Here is a 12,377-nt window from a genome sequence, read left to right as displayed (position 1 = left end):
TTAAAAATAAAGTAAAAAATTAATTTTGTCACAGCTGAGTCTCTCTGTCCTGCTCCAGTCTATTCCTCCTTGTAGTTTCTCTTAGTAAAAGTGTAACATGGATTAAACAGCAGTACTAGGCTGTAAACAACATGCTCTGCTAGGCCCTACCTTTATGCTTAGGCTCTGCTGGCTCAGAAGCTGACAGACTTAGAGAAGACAGGGTACTTGCTTCATTGCACAAAGCGGCTCTCTCCACAAAGCTCTCTAGAACCCCATCGTGAGCTGGGAGATGCTGACTTGCAGGGAGCAGAGAACTGGCTATATCATGTGGCACCAGGAGTCAGTGCTTAAATGGAGCTGCCCTAGCAAGAATGCTTCTCCCAGGAGCTCTGGAGCTCATCAGAGGCTGGCATGGCCCAGTGCAAAGCAGTAGTTTCCTTGCCTGAACATCAGGAGTCTTGCTGAGTTTGGAACTCTTTCCCCATCCCATTTTTAACACTAACTTCCCACTCTCTTTTTCCAGACCACACAAAGCAACTTGTTTTCTCAGGTCACCACCCTCTAAATCCTACCACTTCACCCCCTTGGCAGACCCACTGGTAAGAATTACTTACCACTGGGCAATATGTAACCGTGGGTCTTTCAAGTTTCTGACAAAAGCTGAAATACCCAAACATGAATTTTGGCTCTCTTTTGTTTTCCTGAGTGGAAACAGCATGTATTTTTTCCCCACTGACACTGACAGTAGTAAAAAGACTAGGCAAGAAAGAACGTCACGTATTTTGACTAAAATTGTCTTACTCCAGTGCTCTAGCCACAAATGTGCTTACTGCCTTATGGCTAAACCTTACCTTGCTGACAAAAGTTTCCATAACAGCCATAGGATACACAGCGGGAAGTATATGGTCTGAATGGTAACAGGGTTACTGAAAGGCCAAATCATCTCTTTCAAGTACCGACTTGGAAACAAAAGCCTGAACTGCGGAAGGAATGCTGAAAAGGTGGAGAAGCTGTGGGAGTAAGTATCCACGGCTCGGAGGACATGCGGAGAGGTAACAGGGGTATAGATACTGAGAGGAAGGGAAGGCTGAAAGCCACTCACAGTGACAAGGAATAATCTCCCTTGCACAGGAGAGAGATCCCACAGGGGCTACCCGGGCTACCCCAAGAGGACAAGCCTGAATTACTCTACGTGTCCTTACCCTGAAAAGGAGGAAAAGTGCCTAGAGGCACACAGGCAGTAACCAGGATAGCTATAGACTGGAGAGAGGCCCCAACCCAGACATATGCAGTCCTCTGGGCCTGTGCAGTTTGAGCCTTTTAGTTCTCTGGCAGGAAGGTATCACACAGTACTGGCATTGGCTTAATTCAGATGTGTCACATCAGGGTTACCAAAGAAAAACACTAACTTACCATAATGACCCCCTGCCAATACACACACACCTATTCCCTCTCACTTGGGAAAGGTAAGAGAACTCATCAATACAGAAATTAATTTGACAGTAACCTTGAGAGAGTTCAGGAAATTGTTTTGCTTGCCTAATGACTACAGAGGGACTTTTTGCACTGGGATTTCACATGATCTAACTGTTTGCTATTTAAACAAAAAATAATCTTATAGAGCCTGAAACTACCTCAGACTGAGTCCCCTTGCAATTACAAAAATGATTGTGTTTGAATAGCTGGCTTTCTCCTTCACTGCTCTGCTTCGCTCCTCTCTGGTGACTTCTACAGGGCAATCTTCTTTTGGACATCATGGTTAGCTGCTCCAGGAGTTATTGGATTGTCAAAAACTCAGTATCTCAGCCTTACTGCTAGTACTAGTAAGGGCAGAAGAGAAATGGACTATTGCGAAGAAGGGCAACTGTTTAGATACCTTTGAGAGCCCTTATGCAAGCCAGAAAAGTCTCCTTCTATCAGCACTCATAACTAGGAGTCACTTCACCTTTGACTGTTTCACACAATCAAATTCTGTGATTTATTGGGTTGCCACTGTAGAAATTAAGGCAGATAGTGTAGGAAATAATAATTTACACTGGCACATCTGCAATCCCAAGTTCTCAACGTGTTCTACAACTGTTAATGAAAAATATGCAAAAGACAATGGGTTATGTGTTTAAATATGATTAATGTTACAGTCCTTCCCAGTACAAAAATGTCATGGAAGGAGGATGACACCATCAAAACTGAACAGAGAACAGAGAATGCCTGGAGTAACAGAATGCACTTCTCTTGTTTTACAGATGTTACTTGCTTAGTTTCACTTTAAACAGGAGCAAAAGGCATGCAGCTGTTATAATTTCATGCAAGCTTGCAAAGTTGAGTGTCCTTATAAAAAGAGCAATTATACACACAGTTTAAGCATGAAGCAGCACAATAATTAAATGAGTAATTACCTTCCCACTTTTAAGCTGTCATGCAATTAAACTTAATTAAACATTCTCTATACTTCACTAATCTTACACAAACAGAAGGAGGGAAGAAGGGTGTGGTAAAGAAAGGGCATTTGGCAGAAGGTTGAGCCTATTATTCTGCCTACAATAAAATATAACACTATACAGTCAGCACTAGATTCTCATGTAATTGCCTTGTTCCTAGTCAGAATATAACCTGGCCTGAGTTGCAAGACAAACAATAGACTGAGACAATACAATACCATTTAATTTTATGTAGCATTCTTATATGTAACATTGCAAAATGCTCTTCAGAAGAGACAATTTCAAGGAAAGGAAAATGCTGGCATTTTAGAGCAGAAAGAGTAGAGAATTCCATACAGAAAGGCCAGTGCAAATGTAAAACAAAACCTTTAATATAAACACAAGTCCCAGGTTTCTCTTTTCCCCAGCAGAGGAACATTTGCAGAGATACAACAAAGGAAGGGCCAAAATAAGACACGGGAATTTTGTTGACAGGGAGACAAGACAGTTATGGCGCAAGAACAATTGTGAACTTGCTCCTGTCCTGTTAAGTGATAAAATTAAGACAAAAATAAATCCTCTCAAGTAACAAGAATTGTGTCTTCCATCACTCCTTAAGGCAAAGGTCAAAAAAGGTACATCTAGAAGCAAAGCCTGCAGATACAATGTTTGTTAACTCCAGGTATCCTCAGATTCTGGCCCACTCTCATACCTACACGTGTGCACACCTCTTTTTCCTTTTTCTCTTCTACTGAGTCCTGGTTCCGAGTGCTACAGAAGCAATTTGAGCACATCTCAGCAAAACGTAGCTGGGAACATCAGTTTTGCTATTTTCTACCCTCATTTCTTCCAGCATCCAGAGCAGTTCCACAGAAACGAAACCTGTCATTAATATTAGCAGAGGGGACTTAAACATGGGTTGAGCCTATCAGCACAATGATGGGACAAAAGCAGGATGCTTGAAGATAAATGCTGTTGTCAAACAATGTTAGATGTTGTTATGAAAATGATGGGGGGGGGGGGGGCAAAACCCAATACTGAGCAGCATTCCAAAACACTGAGTGTGACTAAGTGCTGAGAAGCCTGAAAAACAGATGAAAAATACCACTCTACACACCCATCCCTGCTGCCCCATACAAAGATAACTTTTTATTTATTTGCCATTGCCTGATGATAAACTGCAAGCGTGGTTAAAAAGTATCAAGTAAAGTTTAAAATTATGTGTGGTTCTCATTCCACTTCCCACAGCAAATAAAAAATTATAGTTTGATAAGTCTAAAATACAAATTGTCATTCACATATTTGCACAAGAAGAGCCTAGGGAGAACATGAAGCAAATGCTATTACAGTGTGTACCCCCACCATGAAAATCTAAACAAATATGCAGAAGTGAAAGATTTTCATCCGTTCCTCTTAGTATCAACTTTAGTTCAAATCACAAGTAAGGGTATTTTCAGGATATCTAACAGCCAGAGTCTTTCGCAGCATCCCAACACAACACCAATACCACTAGTATTGACAATGCATTTCAAAGATAAGTCACATGGAAAAAGAGCACTACTAAACAAGGAAAGTTACATTAGAGCAGCAGAGCCCAGAAAGTCTTTTAAAACAACTCCTAACCACGCAGGACTTCTCATCCCACTTTCAAAGGACCAAATTATTTCCAAATAACACTTTCTAACACTGCCAGTAAAAAAAAAAGACAAATCTAAAGCAACTGGTGGAGAAAGGTTTCTGATTTACCAACCAATAGAGCCTTCTGTGATGCATTTCTCTCTGGAAGACAATACTGTTTCTTAGGCACTGTAGGCCAAAATAAGTAAACAAACATCTTGAAAAACATTGGGGGGGGGCAGCATTTAGGAAAAGACTGTTATGGCTAGTCTGTGTTTGCTTGCAAACAAGAATGACAGCCCAGGGAACAGTGCTTTTGGCTCATTTGACCCTGCTGTCAGTCCTCTGTGCAATCAGAGGTAAGCAGTGCCATGCAGTCCCTGCCAGTCATACAGCTGACAGGGCCATTCCTCCGGCTCCCTTGCTGCATGGCTGATTTAGAAGCTGAGGACACTGGGTCCAGTCCCAGCTGCTGCACAACTGCAAGGAGCCTTCAGGAGCCTGAAACAGTCTCCCTGCCACATTAACACGTAGAAAAACAGAGTAATAAAGACCCTTTCTGGCTTCGCTCTGACAGAGTGACATCTATAAGTTGTTCTCACAATCTTTGTTATTGCAATAATAAATACAAACCTGAAAATGAGAAAAGAAAAAAATCCACTCAGCTCAGAGACTACTTCTTGGCAATCAATACACACTGAATGACCTACAAAACTGTGGTATGTAAGAGGTAGTCAGTCAAGTCCCACTGTCCATCTTCCTTTAAACACTGATTTTCATAACTGCTCTTCATTTAGAAGCGTTCACTTCCACCACTGCTGCTGCTCAGCTCCATTCTCTTTCCCCAAAAGGGAAGGAGGAGTGAACAGACTAAGGCATCCTTTGACTACACACTTTCACTTACAAGGCAGTTCTTAACATCACCTCTCTGAAGTCTCCTCTAAGCTGATTTCAGAAGATCCGGGGGCACAGAAGATGAGGCAAAAACTGCAGAATTACTCAGATAATTGCTAATACAGCTCAGTAAGGACAGCAAAAGCTTCACAGCTCTACATTTTTTAAACCTGTGTAGTGGGTTGACCCTGGCTGGATGCCAGGTGCCCACCAAAGCCGCTCTATCACTCCCCCTTCTCAGCTGGACAGGGGGGAGAAAATATAACAAAAGCCTCGTGGGTCAAGATAAGGACAGTTTAATAAACTGAAAGCCAAGGTCGCGCGCGAAAGCAAAGAAAAACAAATGATATTATTCTCTACTTCCCATCAGCAGGCAATGTCTAGCCACTTCCCGGGAAGCAGGGCTTCAGAACGCATAGTGGTTGCTCCAGAAGACAAAAATGCCCCCCTTCCGTCTCCCTTTACTTAGCTTTTATATCTGAGCTGACGTCATATGGTATGGAATATCTGTTTGGTTAGTTTAGGTCAGCTGTCCTGGTTATGTCCCCTCCCGAGATCTCACCCTGCCCCAGCCTGCCGTTGAGAGGGGGGCAAAAATGTTGGAGAGACAGCCTTGATGCTGTGCCAGCACTGCTCAGCAGTAGCCAAAACACTGGTGTGTTATCAACACCTTTCTAGCTACTGATGCAGAGCACAGTGCTATAAGGGCTGCTATGGGGAGTATTAACTCCATCTCAGCCAGACCCAATACAACCTGGTAAATTGGTCTTTCTTTGCAAGTCAGTGGGACTGGATCATGAACATTCATTCTTCAAGCCCAGCCCAGGTTGTTAGGACAGAAAAGCACACAAACAGAAATCTCTCAAAATAAAACCCAGAGAGATTTACCTTTTCTCAACAGGTACCCAGAAGTCTGAAGTGTTGTTTAGTGTTGTTGGAAAAAGTGTTGTTTCTGTAGAGGGAAATGACCTCTTACTCCAGGAAGTGGTCACTGCTAAAACAAGGAGAGGCAAGTGTTTAAAACACTGTTGTCACTGTTAGTCCTAGAACCACAGACTGAGACGTGTACTAAACCTTCATGCAAAGCATGAGACAAAGATTGTGAATGGTGTTTCATACTAATGAGAACTAGAGTGCTGTCATGGTTTAACCCCAGCCGGCAACTAAGCACCACCAGCCACTCGCTCACTCCCCCCTGCAGTGGGATGGGGGAGAGAACTGGAAAAGTAAAAAAGAGAAAAACTTGTGAGTTGAGATAAAGACAGTTCAATAGGTTGGCAATTGCATAGGCAATTTTTGAGGGCCTCCTTGGAGGCTGCATACATAAAGCAAAAGCCGCACGCACAAGCAAAGCAAAAAAAGTCATTCAGGACTTCCCATCGGCAGGCAGGGTGTTCAGCCATCTCCGGGAAAGCAGGGCTCCATCACGTGTAACCATTAACTCCGGAAGACAAAATGCCATCACTCCGAACATCCACCCCTCCTTCCTCCTTTTTCCCCCAGTTTTACATGCTGAGCATGACATCATATGGTCAGTTGGGGTCAGCTGTCCCAGCTGTGTCCCTTCCCAACTCCTTGTGCCCCCCCAGCCTACTCACTGGTGGGGTGGGGTAAGAAGCAGAAAAGGCCTGGGCTCTGTGCAAGCACTGCTCAGTGAGAACTAAAACATCCCTGTGTTAAGAGACTGTTTTCAGCACAAATCCAAAACATAGCCCCACACTAGCTACTATGAAGAAAATTAACTCTATCCCAGCCAAAACCAGCACAAGTGCTCTCTGTTTTTATATACTGTGCTTTTAATTTCTCCAAAGTGCCTTCCTATATCATCTATTAGGCTGTAAAAGGTTGTTTCGAACATGCTAAGGATCTCTCCTTGCCACACTGTCTCATATTGCACCTAAACCTTCAGTCCCACAAGCCCATGTCTTGCTGGGGCACTCCCTCCAATCCTTTAGACATAGCTCTAGGTGCAGATTTCTCATCTTTCTTGGCAGTATGTCCCACACAGTCCCATTTCCAAAGCTATGAAAGTAGCGTTAAGCTCTCACACACACTCCTGCAAACCCAGAATTCCCTTGCAGCAGTTCCCTACCATGATCATCAGACTACAGTAAGAGACAGAAAGCCAACCTCAGGCACAGAGCAGCTTAAGAGCCAAAAAAACCCTCACAAAGCAAACAGGGGCCACTGCTGAATGTGTGTTAGATGCCCACGTGCCTTAACAGCACATGCAAGCTGAAAGCTGTTTCAAGAAAGACACAACAAAGAAATGCTGGAGAGTCAACTCAAGGCAAGGAAAGAGAATATTCTGGGAAGCTTCCAACAACAAGCTCTAGATGAGCAAAACTCCCTTGTGCCTCCTGTGGCCACTGGGATGTTAAGTGACTGTTCTCTCCACCTGCCATAGGAGTGTGGGCATCTGTGGACAATGAGTACTCATTAACGTCGATTCGTTAACTTGGAATTAAGGACATTGTTCATCACAGCAGCATAAATGCTGAAGTATGAGAGAAATTGTGCATTAGGCAGCATTTGCACTGATCAGAAAGACAGGTTTAAGCTGCAAACAACTGTCCATGAAAGGATTGTCACAGGTCACAGGTCAAAGCAGCAGATGGACCCAGGTCTCATACAGCAAAGCAGTTTCATTACTGACCGAGGCTCAATTCTTAATCACTTAAGACAGTAATCTAAAGGTGGTAAGTTTGGTGTATCACAGTCCTAATCCTCTAAGGCAGCCACTCCACAGTTAAGATTTAAATTCAAGGGAATGGTCCAAAATGCTGTTAGGGCTTTTATTCAGTTGGCAGCTTTTCACAATCTAAAATTAATCGGCAAGCCTGGATCCCTGAGCATAATTTGGTCAGTTTAGTTTATGGAAACGAAACTCAGGGAAAACAGAGAGCACTGGTTGAAGAATGGTAAAATAACCTCTGGAGAAGGGAAAGTAGACCCATGCATCTGAAGCCATTTCAGAGATGTGTCTGACAATGCCCATATGTGCTGTCAGCCCTGACACATGGTTCAGCCATGACAGTGGTGGCAGCAGCTAAAAGCATGGTAACAGGTACTTCCTGGACTGGAGAACAGCCAATTTATGCCATAGTCAATATCTTGCACCACATCCAGGACTAAATAGCAGAGGCAAATTAGAAGCATATGTATGCAGCTCACACAGAGACTAAGTTATAACTATTGTTCCACAGGGTGATGCAGTGATAATGGCAGAGTTGTAAAGTCCTAACCTCTTTCTTTGGTTGGGTGCTCAGCTCCAAGTCCCTTAGCTGCCTCCCATGGAGACTGAATAACAATTTCTTCTTATGAATGGAAGAGCATATCATCAGCAGCTTGCTGTTAAGGGGCGATTAGTTGAATACTAAAAATGAACATTTCCTATTTTGACACTTTGACCTCGTTCAGGCATATTACTTTGACACATTATTAAATCTCTATCTTGTTTGTACCTGCAATCAAGCTATGTGAAACCTGAGAAGAGCAGCAACACATTTTTTTCTAAGAAAAGTGCATGGCTGATAGACTAAATAAAGCTACTATCTTCTGTCTTATCATTCTTTATAAAAGTCCTCCTCATGATTTCAGAATGGCAACAAATATACAACATACTCCACTAGTAATATATCTGAAAATGTCTGAGTTGTGGTCCAGAAATACTGCTGACTTTATATCTGGTAGTAACTAAAGTGCTTCAGCATCCTCCTCAATTGTCCCCCTCTTTGAGAGAATATAACAACTTACTTCCATTAAGTTCTCTGAAGTCCATGAACAGAACAAACTGTATATGCATAAAAATACACCATCAAGATGGAATAAGCTTCTAGCACTTGTTTTTAATTCAGGACTGAGAACAATAACAAAATCAAACAGACATCACTGGAAGCACCCAAGTATTCAAAATCCAAAAGAAAATCAGTGAGTAGCTTTCAGAGATGAGAAGGTCATACAGTGTCAATCACAAGATTTGAACTGTCAAAATGGAACTGACCACTGATGAATCGCACACAAGCATGAAAAGATTCGTAGTATCAAGCACAGGGAAAATCCTATAAACATTTACTAGCACTTTGCAGACTGCTTTAGTTACCTTATGGTGATAAGCACACCTCACCTCACACAGGTTTAACTTAGTTATATTGCAATTAAAATGTCAAAAGCGGCCTCTGAAATAGATGTCTATTAACTCTTTCAGTAGTCTAATTAGGACTGCAAAACGAGGCATACATCACAATGTAATGTTTTAGTCAGCTAAAAGCAGTAGCTGGCTGAAACAGATGGCATTACTTTTTTTTAACAACTTGGAGAGAAAACCCATAGGAATCATTTCAACCTGCAATTTTAAGGTAATTCTTTTAAAAACACTTAGCAAATTAAAATATTTAGAGATACAAATTCTTCAGTGAAGTCACCTGTCTTACTTGACCCTTTCACATAAAATCCTAGTGGATCTATTCAAGTGCTGCTCCAATCAAGTTACTCCATCCTAATGAGGTATGGATTTAGCCTGTAAACGTTCTTCCCCTTAGAAAACTTCTCTTCCAGCTTATACCAAGAAACAGTCTCTGCAATTCATTCTGTAGCTGAGGTCTCTCTGGTTCACTTCATATTTGGCTAAGACACTTTTCAGTTAGAAAACCAAGCTGAAAGCAAATCCATATTCAGTTATTTTCAAAAGTGGAGATCAAAGATTGCCCAACAAGTAGTAGTTAGGACTACGTCTACCTGCATAAACTTGTGTCATGCAACCTCTTCCCACAGCGATTGCACCAATGTTGGCCCTGCAAATTTGCTATTTTCAGCACCACGATGAATGATGGCCATGCTAATACATTAGTACCACAGAGACGCTTAAGGGAAGGCTCAGTAGACAGGCAGTTTGTGTACTAAACACACTGTCACAGTTGCTCCTACTGTGCACAGACACAATCCTGGAACACCACATACCTGGAATTTAACTTCCCTTGACCTTTTCAGGTTTTCAAGTTCAGGATTTAGCTGCTTGGCTCCATTAGGAACAGCAGGAAGTGAGCAGTTAAAATCCCTAAAAAGGCTTTGAAAGCTACTTGTGAAATGTTCCAGTGCCTCTCTGCAATTCAGCAACTGGCAGGAGGGAGGGCAGCCTGAGGAATGGGGGAGCAGTTAGAGGAGGAAAGGGGACAGGAGGAATACAAGAGCAAAGTTTGGCTGTCACCCAGCAGCTCAAAAAAAGACCCTGAGGAAGAGTCTGGCAGCTCCCCTTCATGCTTCATTACACAGGGCCCTATTCTTCTGCTAAGCTTCCCAGATGTGGGAAAAGGTACTGAAACTTCCAAAGCAGCAGTTTATTCTGTTCTTCAAAGACAGATTGATTTGGGTTTTTTGCCAGTTTTTTGCCCATTGCATCATGCATTTTTACACTTGGCCTGTGAAACTGCCTAAGCAGCTGCCGAAAGAGGATAGATCTTCCAAACACCTCTGGCAGCAAATCAGCAGCTGGAAGTCCTGCAATGCATGTCTTGGCTAAGACCATTCTAGGATCTTGCTTCAGAGTCACTTAAGAGTTTCCAATACAACACTTTTTAAATCCCGGAGAAGTGACATGCCATTTTAACAAGGTCATTATCTCAGATATAGACATGTCTATACACTCCTGGGCAATGCCTACATTCTTCCTCTCATTGCCTTGGAGCCTCATTTACCTCTGGTCGGTACAGTTCAATTATTTTCTTAACCTGTTTGTAGATCAATTCTCCTGATGGATGTAGACTTCTGGGTGTGGAGAACAAACTTTAAAAATTTGCATTGAAGGGCAAATTCAGGTTCATTGTTACAGAAGCAGGTTCCTGGAAAGATCATAACAGAGGTCTCACCATGGCCACTCTGGCAAAGACGGTTGGTTATTCTATCAGTTGTTCAAGGACCTGCTGAGAAGGCCAGTAATGATTCCCAACAACACAGAAGCAATTTGAACCAGCAAGCTACAGGTCCTATAGACATGAGGAATTTGTTTGCCTCTGTTGCAAGAAAGGAAGAAAACCACCAAAATATGCAAAATGAGACACAAGTTTCACAGTCATTTTATAGCAAAAAAACTCTTAGGGTTTTTTTTACAGTGATTTCTAAAGTCTAGTTCAACCATGAGTGGAAGGGGACAGACATCTTCGATGGCAGAGAAATTCTGGGATAAGGACTCTAGGCAGTTTTTCTGCCAACCTTGTCAGCAGAATTGTAACAGGCGTTTGAAAACAAATCACTCTGAGGTATGACAGACACTATGGACCTGTAGAAGCAATTTAATCAGGGCAGCAACAGTTTAAAATACATCTGCATTTCTGACTCAAATGGCGAGTTTTCTGTCTAAATGAAGGTCAGTGGCACAGTAAACAACACAAACCACTAATGGCAACAAGTCTGGTCTCCTCTGAAAAACCAGTTCAAACTACTCCACTCTGGTTGAAGAGGACTGGACAGGAAGAGACTATCCAAATCACAAACGGAAAGAGGCCTGACAGAACACATTCTCCCAGCCATACAACAGAGAACACGTGCCTGTAAAAGATATACATAGATCATGATTAGTAACCTCAAAAAGCATTTTTACTTCAATGCTTTTATCACAAAAAAGTAAACATTTGTGTGCTTTATGAAAAGGAGGAGGATCTCTGGTTAATACAATTACTGTCCCTGTGAAAGAACAGATTTGCCTGAAGAACAGGAAACAAACTCATACCTGTTGACATAATGGCTATGCAAGCCAAAGAAGTACAGTATCGGAGTTTTGCTTAGAGTACAGATAAAGGAAATCCAGTCAAAAAGGGGAGAATTAGAGATCTAAGACCTAAGCAGCATTGCCTCAATAAATATACAAAGCACTCACTTTGCCCTAATACTGCTGGTGCAGATGTCACTGATCAGAACCTGTTTATACATGTTTTTGTTAAACACAAACTGTGCAACTAAAAGCAAATCCCTGTTTGAACAGGAATAAACAAAAATCATATCCCACTCCCACACTATTACCAGCCAGCACAATACACACAGTAACTAGACCAAGCCAGTTTATGAGACAGTCTGAGGATTTGCTGATGTATCTCATTAAGTGAGCCTGGCTCAGCACGGGCTGATGGGCTGTAGGTAAGGGATGATTCCTCCCATCACTTCCTCAAGTATCAGATGACAGTAATTTTCCTTCGCAGTGCAGTCGGCTACTCACAAAGAAATGTAAGGTGTAGGGCACTTGTAAGCTACATTTGATCTCTCTCCAGGTTTACTATTGCACAGCCTTTTCTGCAAAAGTCAGGAAGTTGGTGAGGGGCCTTGAGCACAAGCCTTATGAGGAGCGGCTGAGGGATCTGGGGTTGTTCAGTCTAGAAAAGAGGAGGCTGAGGGGAGATCTTATCGCTCTCTACAACTACCTGAAAGGGGGTTGTAGTGAGGTGGGTGTTGGTCTCTTCTGTCAGGTGTCTGGAGATA

General features: G+C 42.4%; 1 long non-coding RNA gene across 3 annotated transcripts in view; it reads right to left on the bottom strand.

Annotated features, from left to right (window-relative positions):
* Positions 1 to 4,360, bottom strand: part of LOC128147328 (uncharacterized) — a 135,971-nt gene extending 131,611 nt beyond the window's left edge. For all 3 annotated transcript variants that reach the window (XR_008237001.1, XR_008236999.1, XR_008237004.1), the window contains exon 1: positions 4,146 to 4,360. This is a non-coding gene — a long non-coding RNA (uncharacterized LOC128147328). The remainder of the gene's footprint in view (positions 1 to 4,145) is intronic.
* Between the last annotated feature and the right edge of the window lie 8,017 nt (positions 4,361 to 12,377).

This window comes from Harpia harpyja, chromosome 10 (assembly GCF_026419915.1).
Source record: "Harpia harpyja isolate bHarHar1 chromosome 10, bHarHar1 primary haplotype, whole genome shotgun sequence".
NCBI classification, from domain to species: Eukaryota; Metazoa; Chordata; class Aves; order Accipitriformes; family Accipitridae; genus Harpia; species Harpia harpyja.
This window is presented reverse-complemented; position numbering and strand designations above follow the sequence as displayed.